This window comes from Trichomycterus rosablanca, chromosome 2 (genome assembly GCF_030014385.1).
Source record: "Trichomycterus rosablanca isolate fTriRos1 chromosome 2, fTriRos1.hap1, whole genome shotgun sequence".
NCBI lineage: Eukaryota > Metazoa > Chordata > Actinopteri > Siluriformes > Trichomycteridae > Trichomycterus > Trichomycterus rosablanca.
In genome coordinates, this window is record NC_085989.1 from 29,996,885 (window position 1) to 30,020,543 (window position 23,659).

Sequence of the window (23,659 nt, forward strand, 5' to 3'; positions counted from 1 at the left end):
ACACAAACAACAAAGCAAATATATTTTGTTATTCAGTCAATTGAAAAGCACTAGCCTTCATGATGACTAATGTACCAGCCTACATGATGACTAATTCACTATAATTACTACGTGGCACTATGACTTGAATTGCGGTGGTCTGCGGCCTGATGACCGCTCCTTCCCCGAAGTATAAGCACTACATGGTCCAAACAGAGTGGACCAGCACGCCGATGCAAAGACGTAGGGTTTAAGTTCAGGATATCTGAATGGCTGCAGTCTTAAGTGATTCGCTTCGTGACTGGCACAGAGAAAGAAACAAAGACGACACTGTGGTTTAAACACTCCCTCTTATACACTCAAAGCCACCCAGCTGTCCACTGCCCCTCCTTTACCCTATTGCACACCCTTTCTGAAATGTTTACTGGATCCTTTGGTCTGTCAGGGCAAGGCAAGTAAAGTTAGTAAAGATCTACATTTCTGTGGGTGGAGCTTTGACTCTGCAGCTTGACTGAGATGAGAGTATGAATGAACATGTGTTATATGGCTCTGATGTGGCATCCTAAACAGTATGAACATCATGCCAAATAAATATGCCAAAAATAGTGTTCAATCATTCATTCACTGTGTGTTTGTTTTACCACCAGTTTATCCTATTCAGGGTCACAGTGGGTACAATTCACTGGGATAGGAAACATTCCACAGGGCAAACACACATTCACACCTAGGACAATTTCAGTAGCTCTAGATAGCCAAACTGCATGTCTTTAGACTGTAAGCGGAAACCGGAGCACCCAGTGAAAACCCACACATAGGACATGGGGGAAAACATGCAAATTGCACACAGAAATGACCCTGACAACTCTACCTGGGAATCAGACCCAGGACCTTCTTGCTGTGAGGTGACAGTGCTACTCACTGTGTTGGCCTAGTGTTACTATATTAAAATAATTAGTATGCAGATTAGGACAGCACCCCTGATTGGGATTGAGACAATGTGGTACAAAATGTGGTACAATTGTGACACTTTTTAACACACTATGTTTACTATAACTACTAGGGATGCATCAATACCATTTTTTCCCAACCGAGTACAAGTACAAGTACATGTATTTTTGTACTTGCCGATACCGATACCGATACCAATACCTATTGGATCAGATATCTGACATGTTAGAACAGGGGTTTTCAACCTGTGGGGCGCGCAAGTACTTGTCTGGGGGGGCGCCAGTGCCTGACCGGGGGGGGGCGTGGCATTACGAGATTTTTTTACTTCTAAAACTAAAGCAATTCATTTTTCACCCACGGGAGACAGATTATATTACTCTAACTGACCATGCACACAATCACGTTTAATGTTATTCAGTTCCGTCTGAAAAAAACCTTCAAAATAGAGTTATCAGTGAAGATAACCGGTGACAAAAGCAACGGCTGCTGTTATAGGACGTGTTTGTGTCTTTAAGAGAGGAGATGCTCTGTTCACTGTATCGATATAAGTGATTCAGGAGTCAATTCATTTTAAGCGCAGCGTAAGTTTCTTTTCTCAGTCATCTCTCCGTGTTTACTGTTATAATGAATGTTGCGGTTGTAAATAAACACCAACTACTATAGAACATTTTGTGTGACTCGCTTACCTTATAAAGCTCAGGCTTAATTATACTGAGTATTACCACAGAGCGGGAGCCGACTCAGAGTCGTTCTGCCTGTGGACTAAACGTTTTCTCTCAGTCAGAGCAGATGATCCCGAACTAACCAACTTAGTAATTGATGAACTTTTGTCTATGCTTGACTCTGTGAAGTAACGTTTTCTGCTCTCATCTACATCAAAAAGCAAGAACCGCTTATGATTAACCAAAATGAACCACGGATTTATATAATGTGCTGATAGAATCGGCTCAGATGGGGTCGGACTGTATTATTTTTTTAAAGTAATATTTTCAATCAGCAAAATTGCATCGTATGTATGATGTGCAAGTGGGGGGGGGGCAAGTTTGCGGTTGGCACACGAGCAAAAATCGTGTAGTGTGAACTAGGCATAACGCAGCAACGTGCACTAGGCACACGGTATCGGATGTTTAGTATCGGAGCCTTGTTTGCGAGTACGAGTACAAGTTCATGAGTGCGGTATCGGGCAAATACCCGATACCAGTATCGGTGCTCATGCATCTCTAATAACTACTGTTAACCAATAGGTTAAAAACATGGCTGAGATATGAGAGTTATATGTTACATTATTCTTAAGAAAGTAGCTCACTGCAGCTTAATATACCAGTACAGTGATAGTCATAGCACATTCATTCATGTGTATGAATGGTTTCCAGCCATATCCCAGCCTGTTCATGACCCACCTTCCTATTTTAAAATATTAGACTGTTCTGACTGTTCCTACAACAGCTTTAACATTTCCAATTCTGGAAATGTGGACACACAACCATGTGCTTGCTGGATATCTCATCCAAAACCATGGGCATAAGTATAGTGTTGGGTACCACTTTGCAGGTGTCATAGCCTACTCTATTCTGGGAAGGCTTTCCACAACATTTTGAAGCGTGTCTATGCGGTCAGGCATTCATGCTGTAAAATGGTTCGGTCGGCTTGAATTCTTCCTAGGGTGTTCAACAGCATTAAGGTCAGGGCTGTATGCAAACCTAAGAAGTTCCTTCTCACCAAAGTCATTAAACATTACTGCCTTTCTTAACCTTTGTGCACAGAGGCTTTAGCTGTGTCCGAAATCGCATACTTACAGAGTACGTACTAGATTCGAGGAAGTACACACCGCTCGGCCGGTAAAGAAGTACGCACTTTCAGTACAGAAGTATGCAGTATGCACGCAACACCCCTACCTACTACGTCCGCCATCTTACCAACGTCAAGTGCTGACGTGAGGAAGTGATGACGTTATATCACCATAGTTACAAACCGCTTGCTCATTACAAACCCCACTCACCAAAATGTTGGATATTTATTGTCTTTTGCACTAATCATAACGATATTTAGGGTTGTATGCAATAATAACATTTTTATTTTGTTTATCTTACTTACACTTGTAAATAGAGGACTCTCCTTTCTCCGCTATCTTTCTTGTTTCTTCTTCCGCTTCGAACGCCTACGCAGCTCCAGTTAAATTATGGGATACATTAGCAGTCCGAAAGTGTGCATCGTTTGCATACTCTCGCGTACCTTTTTATGTATACTATGTATTCGGACATACTAACCGCTCTCGCCTACTGCTTTCGCGTACTATTGAGTATGGAAGTATGCGATTTTGGATGCAGCTATAGTCAAACTAACAAAGTTGAAAGCAACACCTGAACTTAATAACTAGGGAGGCCCACATAATCCTGGCTATATAGTGTATATGGGTGGTTAAATGGTGCAGGGGTTTATAACGCTACCACCACCACTAAAACAGGGTGCAAATCTCAGTGGTGCCAAGTATCCAAGTATCTACACAAAATGTTTGGTTACATCTGAAGAGGGGGGTGTATTCTTGCTATTCTATTTTTTGTTGGTAATTTAAATAAGGAACTATTCTGATGAGGGAGCAGTTGTGTCACTACTGGTTGTTTTTTTTACAATGTAACATATTTTAAATATGTTTTAAAATAATACATTAATCTTCTTTGCTCCATTTTACTTAAGTAAAATCATAGTTATTTAAAAGGTAAAATGTTTTATTTATTTTTTTTTTTTTTTTTTATTCTACCCACTTCTAACAAATTGCAGTCTGTAAACTCGGTAAGTTAGACAGAAGCCATCACTTCTAGCTGGTGAGAAACACCCTTAACCACACCCACAATGCCTGGCTGCTGTTCATATTTGCCCCACACATGCGTTGTATCCTCAGCTCTGCCCATTCATTGAGGTTTGCCATGGGTTATTATTATTTTATGGTGGTAAATCTTACGTCCCATTGGAGAACAGGCTTTGATCTGACTGCTATACATCTATTTCAGTCATGCTGAACTACTATTATTATTTTCTGCCCTTTTATGGCTTAGTTGTGGCTCGTGCATTTTTGCAAAGCAGAAAAACAAGCTAGAAAAAAAAAACATCAGAAAAACAAGCCTACACTTAGAACCTAATTGCACAAATGACTTCTAATGATAAACTGCATTTCGGCCATAAATAGCTCAGCTCTCTAATGGCCGTTACACTCTTGTATTTTTATTTTTTTTGACAGAATCAGGCATTATATTGTATCACAAATAAGAGTCATTACTGGAACAAATCAAGTGTTCGTTGGGCAGGAAATGGATGTGAGCACTGTAGGCTGTTACAGGAAGCGGCTCAGCTGACAATGCTCAGACGTTTCCTCTATGTTGAGGACGGAAATGCTGTACGCAGCAGTTCTTGGTTTGTCATCAGAGGCTTTCAAGGCAGCATGGCATGATTTTAGTTCCTGATAAGAAAGCAGCGTGCTCAGACCAGCATGCTGGAATACAGCTTAGCTGGTAAATGTCTACATGCCAAAACTGCTTAAACTGTTTATAATGCAGTTACCCCAGTTAGCAATGTAGACATAAATGTTTTAGCTACATGTAATTTGGGAATTCAATCAGATTTGTAAGCATCATCTATAGAGTTTTTATTATCTGGATTTTGGGAAGTTGTGTTTAAAAAGTACTACACAAATACTATCAATGCAATCCAATGACTTAAAAGTTCATTGTTGAAATCAGGTTCACATGTACACATGGTTTTATCCACTGGAAGTAGGCCTTACTCGTCTGAGCTGTAAGCCAAGAACCACCATTAATCAAAACAATATTTATTTATTTACTTATCTATTAAAGTATTTATTTATTAGGATTTTAATGTCATGTTTTACACTTTGGTTACATTCATGACAGAACAGGTAGTTACAGGTTACACGTGATTCATCAGTTCAATATCAAACACCATGGACAATTTTGTATCTTGAATTCACCTAACTTACATGTCTTTGGACTATGGGAGGAAACTGGAGCTCCCAAAGGAAACCCACACAAACACAGGGAGAACATGTAAACCCAGCACAGAAGGGACCCAAAACGCCCCACCTGGGAATCAAACCCAGGACCTTTTTGCTGTGAGGCGACAGTGCTATCCACCAAGCCATAGTGCCGCCCCATTACACCAACGAGATGCTTTTACAGCCATTAATGAATCTAATGTAGCGTCCTGACCATTACTCACTACATTTCTAGTGAATAATTTGTAGTAAGGTTGGGTGACTATCTATCTATCTATCTATCTATCTATCTATCTATCTATCTATCTATCTATCTATCTATCTATCTATCTATCTATCTATCTATCTATCTATCTATCTATCTATACCATATTTACTCTTGTTGCATTCATGGCAGGAAAGGTTTATGTGGGTGCTTTGTATCTGTTAGGTAGTCTCTGATATTAGATGTGTATCCCTAATTTAGTAATTGCAATGAAGTTCAAAAGCTTTTCTGCTTTTTCAAGGTTAAAAATGTCTTTCATTGTTCCAGCTATGGAGAATGTGTGTCTTTTCCTTTGGTATTTAGGGCACTCAGTCTGGTGTGTAAGGTTGGGTGATATTGTAAAACATCATGTAACCACACTTGTATGCTTTAAAAAGGTGTTATAAATGTGGGAAATATATATACAGTGTATCACAAAAGTGAGTACACCCCTCACATTTCTGCAAATATTTCATTATATCTTTTCATGGGACAACACTATAGACATGAAACTTGGATATAACTTAGAGTAGTCAGTGTACAGCTTGTATAGCAGTGTAGATTTACTGTCTTCTGAAAATAACTCAACACACAGCCATTAATGTCTAAATAGCTGGCAACATAAGTGAGTACACCCCACAGTGAACATGTCCAAATTGTGCCCAAATGTGTCGTTGTCCCTCCCTGGTGTCATGTGTCAAGGTCCCAGGTGTGAATGGGGAGCAGGGCTGTTAAATTTGGTGTTTTGGGTACAATTCTCTCATAGTGGCCACTGGATATTCAACATGGCACCTCATGGCAAAGAACTGTCTGAGGATGTGAGAAATAGAATTGTTGCTCTCCACAAAGATGGCCTGGGCTATACGAAGATTGCTAACACCCTGAAACTGAGCTACAGCATGGTGGCCAAGGTCATACAGCGGTTTTCCAGGACAGGTTCCACTCGGAACAGGCTTCGCCAGGGTCGACCAAAGAGGTTGAGTCCACGTGTTCGGCGTCATATCCAGAGGTTGGCTTTAAAAAATAGACACATGAGTGCTGCCAGCATTGCTGCAGAGGTTGAAGACGTGGGAGGTCAGCCTGTCAGTGCTCAGACCATACGCCGCACACTGCATCAACTCGGTCTGCATGGTTGTCATCCCAGAAGGAAGCTGACGCACAAGAAAGCCAGCAAACAGTTTGCTGAAAACAAGCAGTCCAAGAACATGGATTACTGGAATGCCCTGTGGTCTGACGAGACCAAGATAAACTTGTTTGGCTCAGATGGTGTCCAGCATGTGTGGCGGCGCCCTGGTGAGAAGTACCAAGACAACTGTATCTTGCCTACAGTCAAGCATGGTGGTGGTAGCATCATGGTCTTGGGCTGCATGAGTGTTGCTGGCACTGGGGAGCTGCGGTTCATTGAGGGAAACATGAATTCCAACATGTACTGTGACATTCTGAAACAGAGCATGATCCCCTGCCTTCGAAAACTGGGCCTCATGGCAGTTTTCCAACAGGATAACGACCCCAAACACAACCTCCAAGATGACAACTGCCTTGCTGAGGAAGCTGAAGGTAAAGGTGATGGACTAAACCCAATTGAGCACCTGTGGCGCATCCTCAAGTGGAAGGTGGAGGAGTTCAAGGTGTCTAACATCCACCAGCTCCGTGATGTCATCATGGAGGAGTGGAAGAGGATTCCAGTAGCAACCTGTGCAGCTCTGGTGAATTCCATGCCCAGGAGGGTTAAGGCAGTGCTGGATAATAATGGTGGTCACACAAAATATTGACACTTTGGGCACAATTTGGACATGTTCACTGTGGGGTGTACTCACTTATGTTGCCAGCCATTTAGACATTAATGGCTGTGTGTTGAGTTATTTTCAGAAGACAGTAAATCTACACTGCTATACAAGTTGTACACTGACTACTCTAAGTTATATCCAAGTTTCATGTCTATAGTGTTGTCCCATGAAAAGATATAATGAAATATTTGCAGAAATGTGAGGGGTGTACTCACTTTTGTGACACACTGTATATATAAAAGTACTGCTTTAAATATTAGTTGTCTAATAATTATATGATTTCTAGTCATTCCATAATCTGGCTTTTAATGTAAAATGTAAAATGTAAAATTTTATAACTTTAAAATAATGTGCTATGTACTTTTATTAAAAATTTAATGCAAAAGAAATAGGCACCCAAGTGTAACACTATAAATAAGAATCTTTATGTAGACAGTTGCTCCGCACTAGTGTACATACCCTTCATAAAGGTGGTCCCAGAAGTGCTGACTGTAGCACTAAGGTTTCTTATTAAATATAACGCTGCCCAGTGTGATGGTGTAGTGTTGGGTCAGCTTCGGTTTAACACAGAGCTTCTGTTTGTTTGCACACACAGTGCTGTGAGACAGATGCCTCGTCTGGCAGGGAAGCAGCCAACCAAGGAAATAGCAATCAACAGCAATCAACAAAGCACCACTAAAGCAAGGCAGCAGAGGAGAACCACCTAAAGTGCATCCTGACCGAAGCGGGAGGCCACGTCAAGCCTGGAGTGGAACCATGGAATAAGAGCATTTCAGCGGCTTACAGAAGCACAACTGAAAAACACATTTACTGTCTGTTGCACCAAGCAGTGATACATCTGACCAATTTCAGGCCTCACAGAGTAGAATGGACTGTCTGCAGATGTTCACACAGTCCTTATGACATTCTGTGCTGTCAAACACACATATTAGAAGTCAGCAGTGCAACAACACTGGAGTTACGAGCGGCTCAGAGAATGGCTCACAAAATGACCTAAGATTCATGATACAGCAGTTTACAAAAAAGCTGTGTGGTCAACTTTTTATTAGTCCACGATGTGAGGACAAACAAGTCGCTAGGATCAAGCTTTGTGCCAGCAGTCACGTCCAACTACAACATACACATAAACTTTTCCCTCTAACATAATTCTGGGGCTTCTTCAAGTAAGCAGCAAACCAGAACAGTTTGTTTGATTAACAATCGAAGCATGCCTAAATGCAAACAGAGATTTTTGTGCAAGCTAATAACTGTAACACTCAACAACCAAATTCATTTACATTTTACATTTCACATTTTCAGCATTTAGCAGATGCTCTTATCCAAAGCTACTTACAAAGGTTCCTTCCACTGTGAACATTACCTTACTCTAGTTTAAGTAGACAACAGTTTAAGAACACAAATCTGCTGAAACCCTGTTAAAGCCAAAGGTGTTTTTTTTTTTAATGCAAAAAATAAATAAGAGCATCAATAAGTACATGTCTGCTTAAGTGCTTAGTAAAGAGATGGGTTTTTAATCATCTGTGGTACCTGTTCAGCCCCTTATGCTGACCATCCAAATCTCTACATTTCATAGATTGTCTGTATTTAAATATACAGTAATTCATTTGTAATGGTTATGCCTGTAGTCATGCATAAATGTCAAAATGTTGGCACCCAGCTAAAAAAAATGTAACAACCAAACAAATCTAGCCCATCCAATGTACCCGTCAAGCCATGCCACAAACACATATTCATCAATCATGCTTCACAGGACTGACAGATGATTGGTTGGTTGAATATTGACCTTTTTTCCCCTTGAGCTCTCGAATCTCAGCTCTGCTATCGGCCAGCCAGGCACTCACACAGACATCATTGGCCAATAAGGAGATTCCTTATTACTAGGCAGTTGTACCCTAGCAGTTAAGGTACTGAACTAGTAATCAGAGAGTCACTGGTTCAAGACCCACCAATGCCAGGTTGCTGCTGTTGGGCCCTTGAGCAAGGCCCCTAATCCTCAACTGCTCAGACTGTATACTGTCATAGTCCTGTAAGTTGCTGTAAATGTAAATTATGCAATTTTGGCTTCTGCCGGCTAGTCGATGGCGTCTACAAAATCTGGTGCGTGAGTGACTCTCCATACGCAGTACTGAACCCTGTGTGAACCTGCCTCATATAGGTGAGAAAAAAAAACAATTAACTTCTACACTTCTCAGTGTGTGTTAGGTACGGCCCTCCTCAATCACTGTAAGGGTCTGCAGCATTAAAGGAGATACAACTTGGTTATTAAATATCACTAGATCAGGAGAAAAAGGGAAAATGCAGAAAGAAAAAGGAATGTTATATTTAGATGGTATTAGTTTCTCTGGGCGGCAAATGACACATTTTTATGGTTCCTCTTCAATCAGCAGACAGATTTAGTGCTTTTTTAAGGATTAGATTCAAAGCAATAACCTGCCATCAAGTAAGTCGTTTGGGTCACATGGGATGCGGTGTGAATGGGGATTAAACCGCCTGGGAAGGGACCTCAGGACCGCTTTATAGGTGGCTGATAATTGGTGTCTTAAGCCACCACCTCTGTGTAAAGATGTTTCAGTCATGCTCACATCTGGCAGACGTGTGTGCATGTATGGATTTTATCTATACCTAGATGTAAATGTTATTTGGTCAGTGATTTATGCTGCACATACCTTGATTTTGTAATCAGAAAAAGAAAGAAATGCAGACTGATTGTATAAAGATCTGCTGCAGCAGTGTTCTTTTGTCTCATTATAAACATCCCCCCCAGGGACAATCAAACGTCCATGTAAAATTGCACATTTCAGCACCAAACATAAAGAGTGCTGCATTGCAAAGTCAAGGTCAATCTGCAATGTCAACTCAGACACAGTGTAACAGAATCAGCACTCTTCGTACTGTAACAGATTTCAAGGTGACGTGCACACAAAAGCACAGTCGGGTCTGGTATGGAAACAAAACCCTGAAAGATTTATATGACTTCTCCGAATACGCACTGTAGAGAGCGGATCAAAGAAAACTCGCAATGCAGACTTCAGACACACCCAAAACAAACACTGCTTGAAGTATAATGAGAACTAGCTAAATGGAACTTAGTTTATCAACAGAAAAAGGCGACTAAAAAAGGCGCTGGTAATTTTGCTTCTCAAAACAAACAAACTTAAAGCTGCGATCAGAACAGCAAAGTCAAACTAAACCTGACAAAGAAAACTCAATGGAGGTTGAGCTGTTTAAAGCAACGTGATGTATGTAATTTTAACTGGGAACTTTGCACTGGTGAAAAAAATTCTGCACTGAGGTGTCTTTGGCATTTTGGTGTTTTTCCCAGTTTCAAAGCTGCATTCAGTTGGTCTCTAACAGCTATTCTGCTCGCAGTCAATGGGACGCCTGTCTGGGGGGTACTAAATGCAGGAATACATCTTCTGACAGGGTGCAGTCTGTCATATGACACCACACTACCATTCATTTATACTCACTCACACCTATTTTTACCTAATTTTTGGAGGAGTCAATCTACCCATCATGCTTTCGGAATGTGTAAATTGGATTAACTGGAGAAAACATCTGAGGACACCAACAGAGTCCAAAACATACACCAACAATCCAAAATATACACCAATAATCCAAAATATACAGACAGTGATAAAAGAAAGCCAAGTAAAGAACGCTGGACCTGAAAGTGTGCCTCAACAACAGTACATGCTGCCTTTAAGTGTGATTTATCTTTCTTAAATTCTTAATTAAAGCCTCTACATCAGGTTCTATGTATTTACTTTTTTTTTTGTTGCATTTTTGCATTTTCTCCTTTCCCCTTTTAGCGCGTCCAATTATCCAATTTGCATCGTGTTTCCTCTCTGTCTATGCCGAACTCTGCCCTGACCGAGGAGATCGAAGCTAACCCATATCCCCTCCGAAACATGAGCAACAGCCGCCTGCATTTTTTCACCTACACATTAATGAGTGTTGCGCCACCTAGCGTTGCATGCGGAGAGACACACCCTAAGAGCACTCCTCCCTCATCTCTTCTGCAGGCGCCTCTAATGAGCCGGCAGAGGTCATAACTGCAATATTCTGACAGAGAGAGACCCACTTCCGGCCCCTTGTTCCGCCCCCCAACTGAACAACCGGCCAATCATTGTTCATGTAGCCACTCAGCCTTGAGCCGGTAAGGCAGAGCTGGATTCGATACCGCGTGTTTTTACCGCTGCGCCACCTGACCGCCCATTCTACGCATTCTAAGCTGGCTTTCTCAGGACCAAACATTTAATAATGTTTCAGATTTAAAAGTAGTATTTTTTTTATGCATATTCTCCCCATTTTCCTCCCGATTTAGCGCGCTCAATTTTGTCTTCCGCTGCTATGAGATACCAGATTGCATCCGAGGAGAGCACGCTGCTGTACATGCCTCCTCCGAAACTTGCACAGCCCTCCTCTGCTCGCCCCTGCATTCTGCACAGGCGTCTCTTCCGCCAATCAGGGTCCTTACACAGAGTATGAGGACCCGACACACATAGTCCAGCCCCGACCCCGCAGATACGGTGGCCAATTAGTATCTACTGCAGGCACTGCCAATTATGCCTGCTAGATGGCACCCAGTAACAACACCACGGAATATCCCGCTGCGCCACCTGGGCGCCCTTAATAGTAGTATTAATAGCAAATATTGTTACAGTAAATTGCTGCAGATTTGATCATTACAGTGCAGATGAATTATTCTGCAGGTCTGCTGAAATTTCGCCACACCACGTATGTCAGAAATCCGGCAAATGCAGCATAGATCTCCACTAAAATAAAAAGATGGACTGTTCCTTCACACTTCACATCTGCAATTTCCCAAATATGCTGTCTACATCAATAACCATTTTAAATTGTTGGAAGCCACATTCCAGAATAGACTCTTACTTTTTAACTCGCTCTCTTTAACAATGCGGTCACATCTTAGACAAGGTCCAGCAATGTCAGTCCCAGAGAAGCACTCCTACAGACATTAAGCCGGTGAATTAGTGCCACCGTTTACAATAAATCCGAAGCACCTGGCAAATTCAAGGAAATAGACAGTAAATCTCAAACTAACAAAGTCAGTGCGAACTGGAATCCATACCTGAGTCATCAGTACTGGACAGTAAATCCCTCTGGTCCATAAAGTGTTATTAGTATCACAGCTAGACTTTTGCAGATGTGCATGACAGAAGTCCATTAATGTAAATGATTCTTATTTAGCTGTAGTTATTGCGACATGATTTTAAGCTCAATTTTTTAGTCGCCAAAACCTGACTGTTAGAACCGCTCGTGTAGTGAGACACTCAGTGAGCCATTTTCTCAAGTCTCCAAACATATACACTGATCAGCCATAACATTAAAAACACCTCCTAATTTCTACACACACTGTCCATTTTATCAGCTCCACTTACAATATAGAAGCACTTTGAAGTTCTACAATTACTGACTGTAGTCCATCTGTTTCTCTACATACTTTTTAGCCTGATTTCACCCTGTTCTTCAATGATCAGGACCCCCACAGGACCACCAAAGAGTAGGTATTATTTAGGTTGTGGATCATTCTCAGCACTGCAGTGACACTGACATGGTGGTGGTGTGCTAGTGTGTGTTGTGCTGGTATGAGTGGATGAGACACAGCAGTGCTGCTGGAGTTTTTAAATACCGAGTCCACTCACTGTCCACTCTATTAGACACTCCTACCTAGTTGGTCCTCCTTGTAGATGTAAAGTCAGAGACGATCGCTCATCTATTGCTGCTGTTTGAGTTAATCATCTCCTAGACCTTCATCAGTGGTCACAGGACGCTGCTCACAGGGCGCTGTTGGCTGGATATTTTTGGTTGGTGGACTATTCTTAGTCCAGCAGTGACAGTGATGTGTATAAAAACTCCATCAGCGCTGCTGTGTCTTATCCACTCATACCAGCACAACACACACTAACACACCAGCACCATGTCAGTGTCACTGCAGTGCTGAGAATGATCCACCACCCAATAATACCTCCTGGGAGAGTCCTGACCATTGAAGAACAGCATGAAAGGGGGCTAACAAAGCATGCAGAGAAACTGATGGACTACACTCAGTAATTGTAGAACTACAAAGTGCTTCTATATGGTAAGTATCGGTGTATATTACAGTAAAACAATTGTTTGAATGTCTCTCTCATTAGTACTGGTTTAAGCTTAAATTTTTTAAGATCATGTAATGTGCACTGCACTAGACAATCACAGCAGTAACAAAGCGAAAGCAGTGGTGAAGTATAGGAATGAAAGCAGCTCACCACAAGGATGCAGCTTTATATTTCTGGCTTAAGAGTGAAGCCACAAGCCTTCACATTAGAGGAAAACTTTTACAGGAACCTTCAAGGCAAGAACACTGCGGGATGGACTTCGAGCATGCAGCTTCAGAATGCTGAGTAACAGCAATGCAATAACCATTTGTACAAAAAAGCCCAGATAGAGACTGACAGCCAGTTCCTAAATAGTATCCATCAGGTATGTCCACCCAAAAAAGAAGGGATGTTACAAAACTGTATGATGTATTTATTTTAATTCTGGTGCATCAGTAAAGAAAGGGTGACCCTAATTAAAAATACTGAGATTAATATTTATAAGCATGGAAATGCCACCATGTTATTGTACCATTCTTTAATCTCAGCCTAGAGATGTAATTAGCCACTCAAGAAGTCTTATCTATTTAAAAATCCTATTTTTAATTTATGGAAACATAAAGGACTCTTTTAAAGCAGTATTAATGCATCTCAGTTTATAATGGCCACTCTTTGGTCTTTTATTAGATGAGTTCATTAATAATTCAAGAAATTATAGTATATATGGAACTGAATGTGCTTAAGCATAGAGACACACGGCTACAACTCAAGCTCCTGCGTTTGTACCTGTCTTTGTCGGTAACCAATCCAGACGAGGTAATTATATGCATAGCAACATATTAACTGTGAAACTAACAGTCTAAAAAGTAGACAGTGGAGGATGGGTGTTGATATGTGTGCCATCTGTAAATGTCTGTCAGCCCCCCTATAAGCACTGACAGCAACTTCTGTGCAAAGATGAGCTAAACCTTCAACGTTAAATCCAAAGTGAAGACAGTTTTCAAAGTAAGAAAGTAAAAATTCAGTGTGAGAAAAATTGCTCCCTCATTTAAAAAAGGATTATATGTTGGTGTTAAAAAGAAAGACTAAAAAACACATCAGCGCTGAAAGGTGAGAGTCTGTGAAAGTGTAAAAGTTAATTTATACCTGCATTGCATGTGTGATAAATTCAAATGAGCTGCTTGTATTAAGAACTCTGCCCTCTAAGCACTCGAGGAAATTGGAAAAAGAAAATAAAACTTCTGCTTTCAACATACACAAAGACCAGTCACGCACTGCTTAAAATTAACCTGAGAACAAGAAAGATTATGAAAGCATAAAAATCAATCTAACCAAAAGGAAGATATGGAGATTAGTGATAGAAAATCTATATTAAGTCTATATTAATGCATCAATATTTTGATCAAATAAACTTTTTTGTTGATTTTAGAACAACAAAAACACATTCTTTATTTATTCTTTTAACACCTCAAAAAGGAAAAAGCAAAAAACCCAGATCTCATGGGTAAAACTGTAAAACTCATGGGTAAAGTTGTCAAGTTTTACAGGTATAAAAAGCATTAAGTGACACGACTCAACATGTCCCTGCATTTGAATCAGGATGTGAAGGGTAGATAACATTATACCTACTGCACACAACAGCCCACATGCATGTTTATCAGATATGTGTTATGTGCAAAAAAAACAATAATAAAAGATAAAATGATATGTATTTCATGTCTGTTTTAGATCACTAGTTTTTTTTACCCAGTAATTCATCAATGTTGTAAAGAAAAGTTTACCAGGCATGTATCTGCTCAGTGACTGTACTATATTTTTTATGGGCTTCAGGATTTTTTAAATACATGCACATAAATAAGCATGGTGACTGAAACCCATGTAGAAACACATCTTTTAAAGTTGTCCATAGTCAATTACGTCATTGGCTTGGCTTGGATTTATGTCATTTCACTGTCATTAAACACTTAATCCTTGTTAGAGTACAAGGCAGGTATATCCTGAAAGAGGCACCAAGCTTCGACCACACCCACCGTATACACAGCCAGACATGTCTGTAAAGACGTCCAGCCAGCCAATAGCCTTGCTGAAATTCAAACCTGGATGTCTGCGGTAGTGAGCTAGCTTAATAGACAGTTGTGCCAACCAAGTACCATACAAATTATGTATCAAAATATGTAGGGAAGTTGTAGCCTAGAGGTTAAGGTGCTGGACTAATAATCGAAAGGTCGCTGGTTCAAGCCCCACCACTGCCAGCCTGCCACTGTTTGGCCCTTAAGCAAGGCCCTTAACCCTCAATTGCTTAGACTGTGTACTGTCACAGTACTGTAAGTCGCTTTGGATAAAAGCGTCTGCTAAATGCCGAAATGTAAATATAAATTATCTAAAAATATTTCTACAACTTATCGCAAAAAGTCCCTGTAGCAGTAATCATTCTAAACATAAAATAAGTAGTCCATGAATAACATGTTGAAAGGTATTAAAAATCGCTCTGTAATTACTCTGGTAACATTCAATAACACCAGTACCAGTTTTACTAGTTATGTAAATACCAGTTAATTTTCCACTTATAACGCCCTGTTTCAAAAAATTATTTGGGTGACTCTGCAGTAAATTATGTTTATCTATCAGCTCCGTTCTCGCTTTTGTAATGGCCTAGTATCCAAGCAAGTGTTTATTTACTATTTACACTGTTATACATTACATTGTGTGTTCCAGGTCATTCCTGAGTGAAATGATGCAACCTGGTAAATTGCCAGGTGTAGACAGCATATTTGAAAGACACAACGATCTGTGTCTTTAGCAGTAAAAGTAAAAGTGTATGATGTTTGCTAATTCCATTTCTAGGGCTGAACTTTTGTCTTATTTTAATTTAATAGTAATGTTTGCTATATTATTGTATTCGTATTTTTTCATTCATTATTTAATGCATATTTGTTTTCTAGCTATTATTAATACAATAAATATGAACGGCGACTGTACTCATTTTTTTTAATTTAATATACATCTCATGTGGCACTGTGCCACCATATAATATTAATACATTCATTTTAACGTGGCATTTGCAATTATTTACACAGTTTTAGAAACTGCTTCTTTTTGATTGTGGTAGATCCAACATCACCCGTTAATGCAATCAGCAAAGTTGTTACTTTTTTTAGAATGTTATAGTTCAGCCCTAATCAAGCACCACAGCTTTGCTTTCTGGGTTGCTGCAGTCTCCTGTTTGAGAAGTTATGTAACTCTTATCAGTGTGAAAGCTGTTAGGCACACTCCCCTGTCATCATAAAATCTGTAAACAGTTATTAAAGCCAGTTTTAACATCTAAAGTGCTTGCTTGTCCCATATAGGAGCTAACCATACAATTAAACATTCTAAATTGTTAGTAAAATCATAGTCAGTTACTCCAAACCCGGGTCTCAATGATATCAGTAGTGAACAGTGACTCTTAAACCTCAGACAGCTGAACCTCCCCAAAAAAATAATTTTGAAATTAATTTAAATGATCTATGTAACCGACAACATTAACTGAATAGTGACTAGTTTGTTGACTATTGATTATTCATTAACATTGTTGGTATTGTAGGTTTTTTTTTTAAATATGACTCTGCTGGGTAGGTAACTGCATACATCAAGAGCATAGATATATAGATATATAGATATGGTATGAGTGGATCAGACACAGCAGCGCTGCTGGAGTTCACCTTGTAGATGTAAAGTCAGAGACGATTGCTCATCTATTGCTGCTGTTTGAGTTGGTCATCTTCTAGACCTTCATCAGTGGTCACAGGACGCTGCCCACAGGGCGCTGTTGGCTGGATATTTTTGGTTGGTGGACAATTCTCAGTCCATCAGTGACAGTGAGGTGTTTAAAAACTCCATCAGCATTGCTGTGTCTTATCCACTCATACCAGCACAACACACACTAACACACCACCACCATGTCAGTGTCACTGCAGTGTTGAGAATGATCCACCACCCAAATAATACCTACACTGTAGTGGTCCTGTGGGGGTCCTGACCATTGAAGAACAGGGTTAAAGCAGGCTAAAAAAATTATGCAGAAAAACAGATAGACTACAGTCAGTAATTGTAGAACTAAAATTGACAGTGAGTGTAGAAACAAGGAGGTATATATATCTCATCGGTATATATATACTGTATATATATATATATATATATATATATATATATATATATATATACACACATATACATACACACACACACATTATACATATATACACACACACACACTGCACAGTAATCAGTCATAATTATGGCTATGGGCCTCAAATAAACAGTTACACCCTACACATTAACCACATGGAAATGGGAGTGTCCACTGTTATAATGACTATGCATCAGCTTTGCTGTGATTTAATTAGGACTTGGTACCAAAAGAGTAAGATGCATGCTACAGGATTGCTGGATGGATACATGCTCCCCCGGCCAGCCCAGCAGGGACAGAAGTCCATGAGGGAAATGCGGTGAAGTCAGCCTGGCTGCCAGCCACAAAAGTGACTCAACTACTTGAGGATGGAAAGAAATTACTGTCACTGCCAAAACACAGCCATCTCTGATGCTGTCAAGCTATTCTTTTATACAATAGTGGCATTCTACCATCACACAATAATGTAGCATGTAAAACTTTTGGTAGATGATAAATTATCCACCTCCACATAAAAAATAGACAGAAAACAATTGTGATTACTCATGTTGTAAACAAAGAATGCCTGTACATTGCTTATGCAGACATAAAAGGTTCAAGCATACCCCGTGCAAATATGCAGATGTGAATGACATGTAGCGTGCAGGATGCTTCCCTACAGAGGCTCTGGCAGAACATTGTTTGATTAATAAATTAAAAGACACAGTGCTGGGGATTTGTTAAAACGTTTTAGAGAAACTTGTGTTGCACTGACGTTGAGTAATCCATCAGATAAATCCAAAAACCATCTATAGGCTGTTTAAATTAGTTTAAATTTGTTATATTAAAACAAAAAAAGCAGTCCTTTACATACAGGAACACAAGTGTAACTACATGTCGAGTTGATTTGTCTTGATTTTTTTTGTTTATGCATTTTCTCCCCTTTTTAGCACGTCCAATTGCCCAACAGGCCAATTGTTGTTCATGTGGCTGTTCAGCCCAGCCGGCAGGCAGAGCTGAGACTTAATACAATGTATTCGAGATCCCAACACCATCTGCACCACCTAAGCTAGGGCCAGTGATAGCTCAGTGGTTAAGGTACTGGACTAGTAAACAGAAGGTTGCCGGTTCAAGCCCCGCCACCACCAAAGTTGCCACTGTTGGGTCCCTGAGCAAGGCCCTTAACCCTCAATTGCTCATTGTGTTCCGCTCACTGTGTATGTCGCTTTGGATAAAAGCGTCTGCTAAATGCTGAAAATGTAAATGTAAACTGCCGATTTGTCTTGATTTTTAAAGGCTGTAATAACAATATGAACACATTTTACAGACTAAAGACACTGTTTACCTTGACAAATCTGGATCTCATAATATCTGCTGTATACAGAGGTGAAAGCTTCTGTACTTGTACACATCATTTTCCTTGGCACACTTTGTGTTGTGGATTCGGTTTTAAACTAACAAAACTGCCAACAATCTACACTTAGTAAATCATAATGACAAAGTTAAAAATCTTTTATTCACAAAAGTATTTAGACCTTTTGCTGTGGCACTCTACATTGTAGTCAGGTGCAGTCACTTTGCTTAAAAGTATTCTGGAGATGAGTTCAGAACTGAACTGGAATCATCCTGTTGCAGTATCAGTTGACTGGACATAGTTTGCAAAGGCACATATCTAGCTTAATAAGGGCCCACAATTTAGGGGGAAAGTCTCTGAAAGTCCATGAGTGGTCTAACAAATAGCAAGAGTTTAACCCTATCAAACATCTTTAGAGAGATCTGAAGATGGCAGTTCACAGATGGGTCTTTTATACGAGGAACACTGAAATCATACTTCGAACCTTTCTGGAGAATACTCTTGTGTAAGTATTTGAGTAAATAAAGTAAATGCACAGTATTTAACAGGAATAAAGAATTATGGGGTACATAGTGGTACAGCTGGTGGTGTGTGTGCTTCAGAGCATCCTGGTTTTAGGTTTGAAGCTTGCTTGTAGGCACTGTCTGTAAAAGTTTCACATGCAAAAGGCAGATTGGCTGCTCCAAGTTCCCCCTAGGGTGCGAATGAGTGAGTGAATGTGCAAGTATGGGTCCCCGGCCTCGCACCCAGTCCACCACGACCATGACCAAGATAAATCAGTAGTTAAAAGGGAATAATGAAAAGAACTAAAGCGTTCTTGACTTAAGCATAACGTCGCAATGTGCCAACGCTGTGGAATGGGAATAATATCAATCTTGTGGAGCTACACGGTTATTCAATATTCCAAAACAATAGCAATAACAAAAGCATGAACAAAGCTGTACAAACACTAGTTTGATCAAAACAGCTACACAAACGCGTGTGATCATTCAGTCTCATAAGAGTGATCAACATCAACATTCACATGAACACCCACAGCCTTTATATAACCCACAAACACGCAAACAAACACCGGAGAGTACATTCAACACAGCAGGAGTTCATTCCGTGCACCAGCTTTGGCTGTTCAGCTGTTTGACTCACACACACACACACACACACACACACACACACACACACACACACACACACACACACACACACACACACGAGCTGGAACCGCTGTTTGTAAAAATCACCACACTAAAGCTGGAGTGTACAGATGTGATTGTGAGGAACTGACCTGCACGATGAGGAAGCGCTGCTCCTCTATACTACTGAAACTGATCCTGATGATGGAGTTAGTAACAGCAGTAGCGTCCTTTCTCTTTCTCTTTCTCTCTCGCTCTCTACTCTCAATCCGCGTCTTTCTCCTCTCTCTCTCGCTCTCTCTCTCTCTCCTCCACACACACTCACTCGCTCACACACACTTACTGATAGATAGTGCCGATGCTTTCACTTCCTCTTTCCTCCTCCGCCTGCTGGTTGGTTCAGCTCTGAGTGCAGCACCGGCCAATTACAAGCCAACAAATCCCCACCCTCCCTAAACAGACCACGCATACTAGTCTACTAAATAGGGTAGTGTTCTTACACCGTGTTTCAGTGCTGTAGAATACTGCGTAGAGCGCTAGTATGCGGCTTTGGACAAAGCCCAACACTTTTCATTCATTCTGGTCTTATGTGGCTTAAAGCTGCATTGGGTAAAATCTCATTGTTCTTACTGATGTAAATGAGGTGGAAATATTTGGAGAACATGGTGAAACAAAAATGTGTGCAAAGTATTTGATCAAAGAAGGTGTTTTACAGGACTGAGAGACAGCTGGCATGGCCTGTTTACAAACGTCAATACCAAATGAGTTGGGACCAGTGTTCCCACTCTCCATTTTAAGAATTCCCAAGGTCTTGCCTCAAAAATCTCAAGTAACTGAAAACGACAAAAATTGTGATTTGAAGATTGAACATTTATAACGTATTTTCACAATTATTCACGAAAACAAAAATCCCTTCTTAACTGACAAAGATAAAGCGCGATCATTACATTTACATTTTCAGCATTTAGCAGACGCCTTTATCCAAAGCGACTTACAGTACAGTTACAGTATACAATCTGAGGGCCACTGATAGCTCAGTGGTTAAGGTACTGGACTAGTAAACAGAAGGTTGCTGGTTCAAGCCCCGCCACCACCAAGTTGCCACTGTTGGGTCCCTGAGCAAGGCCCTTAACCCTCAATTGCTCATCGTGTTCCGCTCATTGTGTAAGTCGCTTTGGATAAAAGCGTCTGCTAAATGCTGAAAATGTAAATGTAAATGAGCAACTGAGGGTTAAGGGCCTTGCTCAAGAGCCCAACAGCAGCACCTAGTGGTGGGGCTTGAACCAGCGACCTTCTGACTAGTGCAGTACCTTAACCACTAGGCTACGGCTTGCATTATCAGTATTAATATGTCTTTCAAACCCAGAGAGTGTCCTGTCTACTCTGATTAGCCATAGAAATGGCTTTGACATTCAAAGGTTTTTAGTAGTTTTACGCTTTGTCATTCCTTATTTAAGACTGTAGACAATAAAATTACATGCAGATTTTAATTGCAAATTACAAATCCCAAGATTACTTGGCAAAATTCCCAAATCCCAAGTCGATCCCCCAAATCTCAAGATCTTACATTTACATTCACATTTTTGGCATTTAGCAAGGGGTTAAGGGCCTTGCTCAAGGGCCCAACAGTGGCAACCTGGCAGTGGTCTTGAACCAGCAACCTTCCTGAGATCTTGGGAAAAATCCCAAGGATTGGCAACACTGGTTGGGACCAAGGACTTACCCATGAATTAAACATTAAGGGTGGGGTTGGGGGGGGTTTAGGGGGTCCTTAACTTTCTAAAAAATTCCTGTCATATTAACAACTGATGATAACACTGGCAGATCCTAAAGTAACACTATGCTAAACATTTTGAGCATATACGGATATGGGGGGGGGGGGGGTGTACTGTGATTATGATCTTGTTTGGGGCATTACGTTAAATGCAAATCAAATCACAAAGCAGTGATGTATAAATTCACTTTCACCTAGATTGGAATAAAACAACACAAAGAAAAGATATTTAATTGTCTACCTTATGAAATGTATTGTTCTAGTAGATACTGTGTATATATAGTCACCCTGATAACTGCAACAGGTTTCAACATGTGACACAGGGCAAAATGACACAAATGACACCGTAGGACTAATAATAAAAGTAATCATTTACACTGCTGTTAGCAATCACGTACCCAAAGGATTTGTCATGTTTTCAGAACACCTACAGTGTGCTAGTAAAAGAAAAGGTGATGCAGTGGAAAACAGTGGTCCCAATTTTGTTGCAGGCCTCTAAATAGGAATGAGTACATATTTACAAAAAAAGTTCATGAGATAAAATCATAAAATAAAACTGTATTTCTTATATTTGTAACTGAAGAATGATCACAAACTACAAGCATCTTTTCCAAGAAAAGTTGGAACACTTTCTAAAAATGCAGTACAAACTGAAATCAGACAGGTCGCTAGTCCATTAAAGGACAGACACAGACACTCACACTTAGGGCAATTTTCAGTAGCTCCAATAGGCCTGACTGCATGCCTTTGAACTTGTGTAAGGAAACTAGAGGACCTTTAGGACAACCATATGGACACAGGAAAAAACTTGTACATTTCAATGTAAAGGACCTTGGCCGCAGAATTAAACCCTAGCCTTTCTTACTATAAGACAACAGCACTACCAACTGGGCCAGTGGGCCACCCTTGTTATTAAAATGCTTTTTTTTTTACATATGATTCTGCATTTCTGGAAAAGCTAGATATAGCAAAGCCATGTAGCATATAGTATAGCAAAGCCATGTAGCATATAGTGTATTCATATTAAAAATGTTTACTGTATTACTGTAAATTGTCCTGAACCTGAAAACTGTTTTTACTAAATAAAAGGTAAAGTGTATCAAAATATGTTTCACATTTTTAAATACTTTTATCTTGTGGTAGTGATGAAAAAAAAATACAGACCCAGCTTAGTTTGTGCTGACATAATCACGACTACACATCCATCCCAAAGTTAAAACCTTGGCTTTCAGCACCAAACGATTCAATAAAAATGTGTGGTCTCTCTGGTGAGGAACATTAGGAGGTTTAGACTGTTGTCTCCAGTCAGATAAAATAGCTACATACACATACGTGTCTAATGCTGCTCATTTGTCCAATGCTTCAGGCCAGATAACCATAGAGATAGCACAAAAACAGCGCCAGCGTGGGGAGAGCTGGGAGCATGAGACATACTTGCTTCAGGTCAGCATTAAAAACAAGCATACAAATTATTCTAAATACAAATTAAGGTATTCCAAGGCTTCATTTTAATGGCTTGTCTTTATTGGTTTTCTTTTTGTTATATATCTTATGCATATTAAATTTAACTAAGGCATTGCATAGTTAAAGTGCTCTTGTATTGTGTAATGCATGGCACACAATGGCAAATAGCTCTTTTCACCTAAACATAAATCTATAAGTTAAATTTAAAAACGTAAGTTAAATACCTACGTGGCAGGGGCGAGAGAATTATCAAGAAGGTGGTTCACACAGGGTGAGGGTAAGCCATTGCACTCCGGTTGTGCTGACCCCTGCGAATTCCCCAAATGTGGGAATCTCAACTGCATAATTTTGAATAGTGGTGGACTGTGTTCGCACTCTCCCCTGATTTAACTGCAATTGCCTTTTCGGGATCAATAAAGTAATCAATCAATCAATCAATCAATTTAACCTAGGGGCAGTATAAAGTAACAAAACTCACATTCTGCATGTTTTGAGAGATGGGAGAAAGCCAGACCTGCCACATCATGCCGGCACTGCTATTTTATTTCCATTTTAGTTCAAATACATCTTACATTAACTAGGCCAAGTAACAAACAAAAAAACAGAATCTATAAATAAATTCACTCAACAGCTGTAAGAAGATCAATGATCAAAATTGTATTTTCCTCCCTCCCACTATATTTTACCTATTCCACAACTGTTATTAAGCTGCGAGTAAGGACTAG

General features: G+C 40.1%; 1 protein-coding gene and 1 non-coding gene across 3 annotated transcripts in view; one reads left to right on the forward strand and one right to left on the reverse strand.

Annotated features, from left to right (window-relative positions):
- The window catches only part of elmo1 (engulfment and cell motility 1 (ced-12 homolog, C. elegans)), a 124,756-nt gene extending 104,760 nt beyond the window's left edge, over positions 1 to 19,996 (reverse strand). For both annotated transcript variants that reach the window (XM_063014171.1, XM_063014155.1), the window contains exon 1: positions 19,849 to 19,996. The gene's annotated coding sequence lies outside the window, so the exon portion shown is untranslated. The remainder of the gene's footprint in view (positions 1 to 19,848) is intronic.
- Positions 19,997 to 23,154: 3,158 nt separating this feature from the next.
- On the forward strand, positions 23,155 to 23,318 carry LOC134309494 (U1 spliceosomal RNA). Its single transcript, XR_010011207.1, has one exon. It is a non-coding gene; the product is annotated as a U1 spliceosomal RNA (small nuclear RNA).
- Positions 23,319 to 23,659: the final 341 nt, after the last annotated feature.